Raw genomic sequence first — 13,228 nt, forward strand, 5'->3', positions numbered from 1 at the left:
ACAAGGCTCCAGGAATTGACAGAATACCAATTGAGATGTTTCAACAAATGGATAAAAAAAAAAAAAAAAAGCAGTGCTGGAAATGCTCACTCATCTATGCCAAGAAATTTGGAAGACAGCTACACACCAAACAACTGAAGAGATCCATATTTATTCCCATTCCAAAGAAAGGTGATCCAGTCAATGTGGAAGTTATCAAACAATGTCATTAATATCACATGGAAGTAGAATTTTGCTGAAGATTATTCAAAAGTGGCTGCTGCAGTGCATTGACAGGGAACTGCCAGAAATTCAAGCCAGATTCAGAAGAGGATGTGGAGTAGGGGATATATTGGTAATATCAGATGGGTCCTGGCTGAAAGCAGAGAAAACCAGAAAGTATCTGTGTTTTATTTACTCTGCAAAGACATTCAAGTGTGTGGATCATAGCAAATTATAGATAACATTGCAAAGAATGAGAATTCCAAAACACTTAATTATGCTCATGAGAAACCTGTACATGCATCAAGAGGCAGATTTTTTAACAGAACAAGGGGATACTGTGTGGCTTAAAGACAGGAAAGGTGTGCATTAGGGTTGTATGCTTTCATCATACTTATTCAGTCTGCATGCTGAGTGACTAATCCGAGAAGCTGGACTATTTGAAGAAGAACACAGCATCAGGATTGGTGGAAGACTCATCAACAACCTGTGTTATGCAGATGACACAATCTTGCTTGCAGAAAGTGAAGACAACTTGAAAGTGAAAATCAATGACTACCGCCTTCAGAATGGATTATACCTCAACATAAAGAAAACAAAAATCCTTGCAGCTGCACCAACAAGCAACATCATGATAAATGGAGAAAAGACTGATGTTGTCAAGGATTTCATTTTACTTGGATCCATAATCAATGCCCATGAAAGAAGCAGTCAAGAAATCAAATGACACATCACATTGGGCAAATCTGCAAAAGACCTTTCTAAAGTGTTAAAAAGCAAAGATGTCACTTTAAGGACTAAGGTGCGCCTGACCCCAGCCATGGTGTTTTTGATGGCCTCATACGCATGCAAAAGCTGGGCAATGAATAAGGAAGACAGAAGAATTGATGCCTTTGAATTATGGTGTTGGTGAGGAATAATGAATACACCATGGACTGCCAAAAGAACAAACAAATCTGCCTTGGAAGAAGTATAACCAGAATGTTCTTTAAAAGCAAGGGTGGCAAGACTTCATCTCACATACTTTGGACATGTTATCAAGAGGAATCAGTCCCTGGAGAAGGACATCATGCTTGGTAAAGTAGAAAGTCATCAAGGAAGAGGAAGACCCTCAATGAAATGGATTGACACAGTGGCTGCAACAATGGGTTCAAGCATAACAAAGATCATGAAAGTGGCACAGGACCGTGCAGCGTTTAGTTCCATTGTACCTAGGGTCACCATGAGTCAAAACTGACTCGATGGCACCCAACAACAGCACTTGTTTCATGAAAAAGTATATCTTTAGTTTAATTAGAATAATTATATTGCAATCAGAAGGAGGAGATGTGAAAAATCACAGTGTGGAATCCTGTGTGCGATATATTGAAAAAATGAAACGTCAGAGAAATGTATGGAAAAGAGGTATATGAAATATGACATATAAAAATAAGTATGATTGCACACCTATCAGAATGGCTAAAATAAAAAATGTGGCAATACTGAATGCTGGTGAAAATGTAGAGAAACTAGATCACTCTTACAATTCTGATGGAAATGTAAAAATGGTACAGCCATTCTGGAAAACTCTGGCAGTTTCTCATAAAACTAAACGTGCAACTACCATATAACTCAGCAGTTGCACTTTTTAGTATTTATTGCAGAGAAATGAAAACTTATGTTCGCATAAAAATTTGTACATGGGAAGGCAGAGCCAAGATGGCGGACTAGGCAGACGCTACCTCGGATCCCTCTTACAACAAAGACACGGAAAAACAAGTGAATCGATCACGTACATAACAATCTACGAACCCTGAACAACAAACACAGATTTAGAGACGGAGAACGAACTAATACGGGGAAGCAGTGATTGTTTTCAGAGCCTGGAGCCAGCGTACCAGTCAGGTACGGCACAAGCACAGAGAGCTGCTCCACCCCCCTGAACTAACCCCAGGAGGGGGACCAGCCGGTTCTGCGGGCAGCGTGGGACTCAGCCGGTAGGAGAAGTCCCCAGGAGGCAGTGACTGGTCTTGGAACGGGGAGAGCAGCGTCCCAGCTGGGGAACCGTCCCGCCGGGATTTGGACTGGACGCAGGTACGGCATAAACATGGAGAGCTGCTCCACCCCCCTGAACTAACCCCGGGAGGGGGCCCAGCTGGTTCGCGCGGGCGGCGTGGGACACAGCCGGTAGGAGAAGTCCCCGGGAGGCAGCGAATGGTATTGGAGCGGGGAGAACAGCATCCCAGCCGGGACACTCGGTCACGGCACAAGCACGGGGAGCTGCTCCACCCACCTGAACTAACCCCGGGAGGGGGCCCAACCGGTTCACGGAGGCGGCCGGGCAACGCTGCTGGAGGGACGAGAAGTCCCCGGGAGGCAGCGACTCATTTTGGAGTCGAGAGTGCACCGTCCCAGCAGGGGAGCCTTGACACTGGGTGTGGGGCTGGAAGCGGAGGATCTGACCGTGACTCCAGCGGGCCAGACGCCCCGGGGGCAATCTCCACACAGCCAGCACACATAGGCGACGTGCCCTGCGGGAATCTCAGATATAGTAGTCATTCCAAGCAAGACAAGCAACTCTGGCTATATTCTGAGGTGCTACTCTCCTATCTCTGTTCCCTCCCCCACCCCCAGGCGGCTTCCTTAACATCCGAATAGCCTGAGCCAGAGGGAGAACTCTGATAGGGATCTGACTGCGTTTCTTTTTAGCGCATTTTCTGGAAAAACTAGTTTCCCAGTGATGGCTCGGAGACAACAATCCATATCAAATCACTTAAAGAAGCAGACCATGACAGCTTCTCCAGCCCCCCAAACAAAAGAATCAAAATCTTTCCCAAATGAAGATACAATCCTGGAATTATCAGATACAGAATATAAAAAACGAATTTACAGAATGCTTCAAGACATCACAAATGAAATAATGCAAACTGCAGAAAAAGCCAAGGAACACACTGATAAAACTGTTGAAGAACTCAAAAAGATTATTCAAGAAGATAGCGGAAAAATTAATAAGTTGCAAGAATCCATAGAGAGACAGCATGTAGAAATCCAAAAGATTAAGAATAAAATTACAGAATTAGACAACGCAATAGGAAGTCAGAGGAGCAGACTCGAGCAAATAGAATGCAGACTGGGACATCTGGAGGACCAGGGAATCAACACCAACATAGCTGAAAAAAAATCAGATAAAAGAACTAAAAAAAATGAAGAAACCCTAAGAATCAAGTGGGACTCTATCAAGAAGGATAACCTGCGGGTGATTGGAGTCCCAGAACGGGGAGAGGGGATAGAAAACACAGAGAAAATAGTTGAAGAACTCCTGACAGAAAACTTCCCTGACATCATGAAAGACGAAAGGATATCTATCCAAGATGCTCATCGAACCCCATTTAAGATTGATCCAAAAAGAAAAACACCAAGACATATTATCATCAAACTCACCAAAACCAAAGATAAACAGAAAATTTTAAAAGCAGCCAGGGAGAAAAGAAAGGTTTCCTTCAAGGGAGAATCAATAAGAATAAGTTCAGACTACTCAGCAGAAACCATGCAGGCAAGAAGGGAATGGGACGACATATACAGAACACTGAAGGAGAAAAACTGCCAGCCAAGGATTATATATCCAGCAAAACTCTCTCTGAAATATGAAGGTGAAATTAAGATATTTACAGATAAACACAAGTGTAGAGAATTTGCAAAAACCAAACCAAAGCTACAAGAAATACTAAAGGATATTGTTTGGTCAGAAAACCAATAATATCAGATATCAGCACAACACAAGGTCACAAAACAGAATGTCCTGATATCAACTCAAGTAGGGAAGTCACAAAAACAAATTAAGATTAATTAAAAAAAAAAATACACATAACAGGGAATCATGGAAGTCAATAGGTAAAAGATCTCAATAATCAAAAAGAGGGACTAAATACAGGAGGCATTGAACTGCCATATGGAGAGTGATACAAGGCGATATAGAACAATACAAGTTAGGTTTTTACTTAGAAAAATAGGGGTAAATAATAAGGTAACCACAAAAAGGTATAACAACTCTATAACTCAAGATAAAAGCCAAGAAAAACGTAACGACTCAACTAACATAAAGTCAAACACTATGAAAATGAGGATCTCACAATTTACTAAGAAAAACGCCTCAGCACAAAAAAGTATGTGGAAAAATGAAATTGTCAACAACACACATAAAAAGGCATCAAAATGACAGCACTAAAAACTTATTTATCTATAATTACGCTGAATGTAAATGGACTAAATGCACCAATAAAGAGACAGAGAGTCACAGACTGGATAAAGAAACACGATCCATCTATATGCTGCCTACAAGAGACACACCTTAGACTTAGAGACACAAACTAAAACTCAAAGGATGGAAAAAAATATATCAAGCAAACAGTAAGCAAAAAAGAAGAGGAGTAGCAATATTAATTTCTGACAAAATAGACTTTAGACTTAAATCCACCACAAAGGATACAGAAGGACACTATATAATGATAAAAGGGACAATTGATCAGGAGGACATAACCATATTAAATATTTATGCACCCAATGACAGGGCTGCAAGATACGTAAATCAAATTTTAACAGAATTGAAAAGTGAGATAGATACCTCCACAATTATAGTAGGAGACTTCAACACACCACTTTCGGAGAAGGACAGGACATCCAGTAAGAAGCTCAATAGAGACACGGAAGACCTAATTACAACTATCAACCAACTTGACCTCATTGACTTATACAGAACTCTCCACCAAACTGCTGCAAAGTATACTTTTTTTTCTAGCTCACATGGAACATTCTCTAGAATAGATCACATATTAGGTCATAAAACAAACCTTTGCAGAGTCCAAAACATCAAAATATTACAAAGCATCTTCTCAGACCACAAGGCAATAAAACTAGAGATCAATAACAGAAAAACTAGGGAAAAGAAATCAAATACTTGGAAAATGAACAATACCCTCCTGAAAAAAGACTGGGTTATAGAAGACATCAAGGAGGGAATAAGGAAATTCACAGAAAGCAACGAGAATGAAAATACTTTCTATCAAAACCTCCGGGACACAGCAAAAGCAGTGCTCAGAGGCCAATTTATATCGATAAATGCACACATACAAAAAGAAGAAAGAGCCAAAATCAGAGAACTGTCCAGAGACTGGATAAAGAAACACTATCCATCTATATGCTGCCTACAAGAGACACACCTTAGACTTAGAGACACAAACTAAAACTCAAAGGATGGAAAAATATACTATCACCTTAGACTTAGAGACACAAACTAAAACTCAACTTGAACAAATAGAAACTGAGCAACAAAAGAATCCATCAGGCACCAGAAGAAAACAAATAATAAAAATTAGAGCTGAACTAAATGAATTAGAGAACAGAAAAGCAATTGAAAGAATTAACAAAGCCAAAAGCTGGTTCTTTGAAAAAATTAACAAAATTGATAAACCATTGGCTAGACTGACTAAAGAAATACAGGAAAGGAAACAAATAACCCGAATAAGAAACGAGAAGGACCACATCACAACAGAACCAAATGAAATTAAAAGAATCATTTCAGATTATTATGAAAAATTGTACTCTAACAAATTTGAAAACCTAGAAGAAATGGATGAATTCCTGGAAAAACACTACCTACCTAAACTAACACAATCAGAAGTAGAACAACTAAATAGACCCATAACAAAAAAAGAGATTGAAACGGTAATCAAAAAACTCCCAACAAAAAAAAGCCCTGGCCCAGACGGCTTCACTGCAGAGTTCTACCAAACTTTCAGAGAAGAGTTAACACCACTACTTCTGAAGGTATTCCAAAGCATAGAAAATGACGGAATACTACCCAACTCATTCTATGAAGCCACCATCTCCCTGATACCAAAACCAGGTAAAGACATTACAAAAAAAGAAAATTATAGACCTGTATCCCTCATGAACATAGATGCAAAAATCCTCAACAAAATTCTAGCCAATAGAATCCAACAACACATCAAAAAAATAATTCACCATGATCAAGTGGGATTTATACCAGGTATGCAAGGCTGGTTTAATATCAGAAAAAACATTAATGTAATCCATCACATAAATAAAACAAAAGACAAAAACCACATGATCTTATCAATTGATGCAGAAAAGGCATTTGACAAAGTCCAACACCCATTTATGATAAAAACTCTTACCAAAATAGGAATTGAAGGAAAATTCCTCAACATAATAAAGGGCATCTACGCAAAGCCAACAGCCAATATCACTCTAAATGGAGAGAACCTGAAAGCATTTCCCTTGAGAACGGGAACCAGACAAGGATGCCCTTTATCACTGCTCTTATTCAACATCGTGCTGGAAGTCCTAGCCAGGGCAATTAGGCTAGACAAAGAAATAAAAGGTATCCTGATTGGCAAGGAAGAAGTAAAGTTATCACTATTTGCAGATGACATGATTATATACACAGAAAACCCTAAGGAATCCTCCAGAAAACTACTGAAACTAATAGAAGAATTTGGCAGAGTCTCAGGGTATAAAATAAACATACAAAAATCACTTGGATTCCTCTACATCAACAAAAAGAACACCGAAGAGGAAATAACCAAATCAATACCATTCACAGTAGCCCCCAAGAAGATAAGATACTTAGGAATAAATCTTACCAAGGATGTAAAAGACCTATACAAAGAAAACTACAAAGCTCTACTCCAAGAAATTCAAAAGGACATACTTAAGTGGAAAAACATACCTTGCTCATGGATAGGAAGACTTAACATAGTAAAAATGTCTATTCTACCAAAAGCCATCTATACATTTAACGCACTTCCGATCCAAATTCCAATGTCATATTTTAAGGGGATAGGGAAACAAATCACCAATTTCATATGGAAGGGAAAGAAGCCCCGGATAAGCAAAGCACTACTGAAAAAGAAGAAGAAAGTGGGAGGCCTCACTCTACCTGATTTCAGAACCTATTATACAGCCACAGTAGTCAAAACAGCCTGGTACTGGTACAACAACAGGCACATAGACCAATGGAACAGAATTGAGAACCCAGACATAGATCCATCCAAGTATGAGCAGCTGATATTTGACAAAGGACCAATGTCAATTAATTGGGGAAAAGATAGCCTTTTTAACAAATGGTGCTGGCATAACTGGATATCCATTTGCAAAAAAATGAAACAGGACCCATACCTCACACCATGCACAAAAACTAACTCCAAGTGGATCAAAGACCTAAACATAAAGACTAAAACGATAAAGATCATGGAAGAAAAAATTGGGACAACCCTAGGAGCCCTAATACGAGGCATAAACAGAATACAAAACATTACCAAAAATGATAAAGAGAAACCCAATAACTGGGAGCTCCTAAAAATCAGACATCTATGCTCATCTAAAGACTTCACCAAAAGAGTAAAAAGACCACCTACAGACTGGGAAAGAATTTTCAGCTATGACATCTCAGACCAGCGCCTGATCTCTAAAATCTACATGATTCTGTCAAAACTCAACCACAAAAAGACAAACAACCCAATCAAAAAGTGGGCAAAGGGTATGAACACACATTTCACTAAAGAAGATATTCAGGCAGCCAACAGATACATGAGAAAATGCTCTCGATCATTAGCCATTAGAGAAATGCAAATTAAAACTACGATGAGATTCCATCTCACTCCAACAAGGCTGGCATTAATCCAAAAAACACAAAATAATAAATGTTGGAGAGGCTGCGGAGAGATTGGAACTCTTATACACTGCTGGTGGGAATGTAAAATGGTACAACCACTTTGAAAATCTATCTGGCGTTATCTTAAACACTTAGAAATAGAACTACCGTACAACCCAGAAATCCCACTCCTCGGAATATACCCTAGAGCTACAAGAGCCTTCACACAAACAGATATATGCACAACCATGTTTATTGCAGCTCTGTTTACAATAGCAAAAAGCTGGAAGCAACCAAGGTGTCCATCAACGGATGAATGGGTAAATAAATTGTGGTATATTCACACAATGGAATACTACGCATTGATAAAGAACAGTGACGAATCTGTGAAACATTTCATAACATGGAGGAACCTGGAAGGCATTATGCTGAGCGAAATGAGTCAGAGGCAAAAGGACAAATATTGTATAAGACCACTATTATAAGATCTTGAGAAATAGTAAACCTGAGAAGAACACATACTTTTGTGGTTACGAGGAGGGGAGGGAGGGAGGGTGGGAGAGGGTTTTTTATTGATTAATCAGTAGATAAGAACTGCTTTAGGTGAAGGGAAAGACAACACTCAATACATGGAAGGTCAGCTCAATTGGACTGGACCAAAAGCAAAGAAGTTTCCGGGATAAAATGAATGCTTCAAAGGTTAGCGGAGCAAGGGCGGGGGTCTGGGGAACATGGTTTGAGGGGACTTCTAAGTCAATTGGCAAAATAATTCTATTATGAAATCATTCTGCATCCCACTTTGAAATGTGGCGTCTGGGGTCTTAAATGCTAACAAGCGGCCATCTAAGATGCATCAATTGGTCTCAACCCACCTGGAGCAAAGGAAAATGAAGTACACCAAGGCCACACGACAACTAAGAGCCCAAGAGACAGAAAGGGCCACATGAACCAGAGACCTACATCATCCTGAGACCAGAAGAACTAGTTCGTGCCCGGCCACAGTAGATGACTGCCCTGACAGGGAGCACAGCAGAGGACCCCTGAGGGGGCAGGAGATCAGTGGGATACAGACCCCAAACTCTCATAAAAAGACCAAACTTAATGGTCTGACTGAGACTAGAGGAATCCTGGCAGCCGTGGTCCCCAGACCTTCTGTTGGCACAGGACAGGAACCATCCCCGAAGACAACTCATCAGACATGAAAGGGACTGGTCAGCGGGTGGGAGAGAGACGCTGATGAAGAGTGAGCTAATTATATCAGGTGGACACTTGAGATTGTGTTGGCAACTCTTGACTGGAGGGGGGATGGGAGGATAGAGAGAGAGGGAAGCTGACAAAATTGTCACGAAAGGAGAAACTGAAAGGGCTGACTCAAGAGGGGGAGAGCAAGTGGGAGTAGGGAGTGAGATGTATGTAAACTTATATGTGACAGACTGATTGGATTTGTAAACGTTCACTTGAAGCTTAATAAAAGTTAAAAAAAAAAATTTGTACATGGGTATGCATAATAGCTTTATTTATAATAGCCAAAAATGGAGTCTGTCCAGATATCCTTCAACAGGTGAGTGGTTAAACTGTGGTACATCCATACCAGAGAATACTACTATACAATAAAAAAAGAGCAAAGTATTAATACATGCAATAACTTGGATGAATCTCAAGAAAATAATGCTGAGTGAAAAAAGCTAATCCCCGAAGATTATATACTGTATGTTTCTACTTATATAACATTATGAAATGACAAAATATAGAAAAGGATTACGTATTAGTGGTTGTCAACTGTAATAAAAGGGCAGCATGAGGGATCCTTGTAGTGATAGAACCTTGATTTCTGTATCTTTGACTGAATCAACGTCAATATCCTGCTTGTGATAGTTTTGTGAGATGTTACCATTGAGCAAAATGGTGAAGGGTACCCAGATCTCTCTGTATTACCTCTTATAACTATATGTGAATCTACAAGTTTCTCAGAATAAAAAGTTTAATTTTTTTTTTTTAAAGAATAAGGTTCAACAGACTAAAACATTAATTTCTGTTTGACCTTCTGAATTCTAGCCTATCTTTTCTCCTTTTTATTCTTCTGTCCTAGTCATTCTCTAGGTGGCCGTAGACAATTAGGCCATTTCCCTCCATGGTCAATGAGGACAGTTACTGAGCAATAGGAAACAACTGTTCCTTAAAGGACTAATGTCCTGTTTCTCCCAGCCCCCAGATAGGAGCCTTTTGTATATTTCGAAACTAGCTTTTGACTTTCCAGTATATCAGAATTTTATTATATTTAATATCATATAATTATTTTGAGTACTGTGTATTTTTTGGTGTTTTCTTAAAGCTACCATTGTAAAATTTTTTATATTATTGAATGTCAACATTCTAGAATTTTTGTGCAGGTTCATTGTGTCATTATGTATAGCTTAATCAATTTACAGACAAATCACTTCAATTTTTATTATTTTGGTTAAACTGCTTTCCATTGTGTAAATGTCTTTAAAATATGCTTGTGAGTTAAGCCTGTCAACAATATGGAAATAAGGATTGGTTTTATCACTCTCCAGTTAAAAGTTAAAAGCTTCATGGCTTCCAAGGAAGAAGTTAAGGCACTAGGAGAAATTGGACCAGTTGGTACAAGTAGAATAAATACATTCAGGTTAGTGAATCTCAGCCTGTTTTTTGCCCAACCACTACTCCAATAACTGCATCTCAGTTTCTAGCTCAAAAAGCCTTGTTCTGCCTTATCAGCACTCCAAAACCCGAGACTGTATAGGATAGAGTAGTACTACCTATAGAGTTTCCAAGGAGTGGCTGGTGGATTTGAACTACCGACCTTTTGGTTAGCAGCCATAGCTCTTAACCACTGTGCCACCAGGGCTCCTCTCAATACTATTAAAAAAAAAAAATTATTGCCATGGAGTCGATTCCGACTCATAGTTCCCCCCGAGGGTTTCCAAGGCCATGATCTGTACAGGAGCAGACTGCCACATCTTTCTCCCACAGAGCATGTGGTGAGTTCGAACTGCCGGCCTTTCAGTTAGTAGCCCAGTGCTTAACCATTGCACCACCAGGTCTCAACATTAGCCTTCTGAAACTTGAGTGCTTAATTTTCAAAGAAAATCAATTAACAAAGGAAACCTAGTCAAAGATAATCAATTTACAAAGAAAAAAAATCTTCGAGATTACAAAAAGGTAATAACAATATAATAATCCATTAAAGTTACTGTCCTTCTGCATTACAGAAACTAATAGTTTTTTAAGTAGTTAAGCATGTATAACACCACCTCCAAGTGTATATTTTACAGCATAAAGAGATTCCTTAAACTGTTATTTGCAATTGAAATCATCTGTTTATATTTGATATGGAGAGTAGGTACTGGGTCACATTTTGACAAGGATCTCAGGCCTGTTGAAAGCTGGTTGTTGAAACTTAGGGTGGAGTCTACAGGAGAGGTTCCTTTTGGTTAGATATTGGACAGAGTCCAGTGGCACTAACAGGTTTACGGGGCTCATAGGCAATTCAGGTAAACTCAAAATGTCTGGGCAACCATGTACAAGGCTATTTATTTGCATGTTGGGGTCCTGAGGCAGCATCTCTACATGTTTAGGATTCATCTCGACATACCTAGAAACCCCGCCTTGGTCATCACCTTGGAATCCTGCCTAGTGTGGGAACAACTAACTCTCATTATTTACTTTCAGTCTGGATGGTTTCCTCACTGCTACTTTTACAACCAAAAAAGTTACAAAGTCCAGCGCTATGACCTTGTTCTTCCTTTTAGAGCCTTCCTTCTGTTCCCTTTGCTCTCCCTTGTAACTCTGGTAAAGAGGTAAACGTCATGCAAGTAGATTAAAATTTTTGAAAATTTGTTTTCAAAGCTGTTAAAGGAAGATAGTCTTCTGAGATTTTCCTCCTGGATTACTTTAGTCAGAAGTATACCGCGATAAAATATTTTCACAATCATTTTATGAGATATAATATTCAGCAAACTATAAAGCTGACCTTATTATTACGGAGTCTCAGGAAATGGGTAATAATTTTATTATTCTTTGTTTAGAGATAAAAACATTAAGGCTGACAATAACAAGTGATCTTAAAATAATGGTTAGGTTCCAGCTAAACTAGCCATTTGACAAGCGTTTATGGAAAGTGCTTGAGGACCAGCAGCAGTAATGATAGCAATAATAAAACATAACAGGATAGACTTGCCTCTTTAATGCCTGTGACTCTTGTATAATGCGTATAATTAACAATCCATCGAAACCATTGGAGAAACTTCCAGTAACATGGTTTAGGGAGAATTTTGTCCTCAGATTTTTTAGCTAATAATTTTCTAAAATGATTGGGAAAGTCATTAAATTCTGTTGGCTTTAAAACACTTGAGAATATGTAGTTGAAAATATGAAGTCCGACAGAGGATTGGAGTTGGTACCCTTTCTTTGAAACTCTACTCAGTAACCTACCAGTATGTTCTCAGCTTCAATGGAATGCCTAGTGTTTCAGTCTCAGGGGGTGAAATGAAGTGCTTGCAACAGGCTTTTGTTTTGAAATCTAGCAATTTCATAAGCCTACTGAAATTATGTTCTTCATTACTAAACTCTACTGGTATAAATATTATATAACAAGTAAAATTATTACTGAAAGGTAAATGAATTCATTCATTTGAACTTTTGTAACACAAGCATCAGGAAAGTAAACATTCTGCATTTCTTTCTAACAAAAAACATCTAAAGCAAATGCATTTTAACTTACAATATTTGCAATTTATTATAATAAATATCAGATCTTTTGAAGGTATAAAATTTTATATCAAGTCACAGTGGTGGTAAACATGTCTGCTTAACTGAAATATGAAAGTCTTGGTTGATGATTTGCCAAGGATTGATTTTTAAGATGTGGTTTCGGGGGGGGGGTGGAGTGTAAATAGGTTGAAAATATTTCTTTTTAATACAGTTTTAACTTAATTTAAAAAAAAATATTGTAATATGTTCTCTTGAGATATTGTGTACATGTGGGCATGTTCAAGGACATCCTTAGGACAAAGATTCCCAAATTTTCTTGGTTCGTGGCACCCTTAGTTTCTCCTTAACTTATTTGTGGTGATCCCAGGGCAAAAGAAACACCTGGTACTTTTATTTATTAAGTTGTTGTTGTGTATTGTTGAGTGGATTCCAACTTAGAGCGACCCTATAGGACAGAGTAGAACTATCCCATAGGGTTTCCTAGGCTCTAATCTTCATGGGCACTGGGTTTTTTAAAATCTTTATGGGAGCAGATCACCAGGTCCTTTAACAGTAGTAGTTTGTGTTGTGTCTGACAGATGTTGCTGTGTTTTCATCAAAAATTTAAAATATTCCACAACACTTCCATGAGTTCACAGCAGC

This window comes from Loxodonta africana, chromosome 8, assembly GCF_030014295.1.
Source record: "Loxodonta africana isolate mLoxAfr1 chromosome 8, mLoxAfr1.hap2, whole genome shotgun sequence".
Classification (NCBI taxonomy): domain Eukaryota; kingdom Metazoa; phylum Chordata; class Mammalia; order Proboscidea; family Elephantidae; genus Loxodonta; species Loxodonta africana.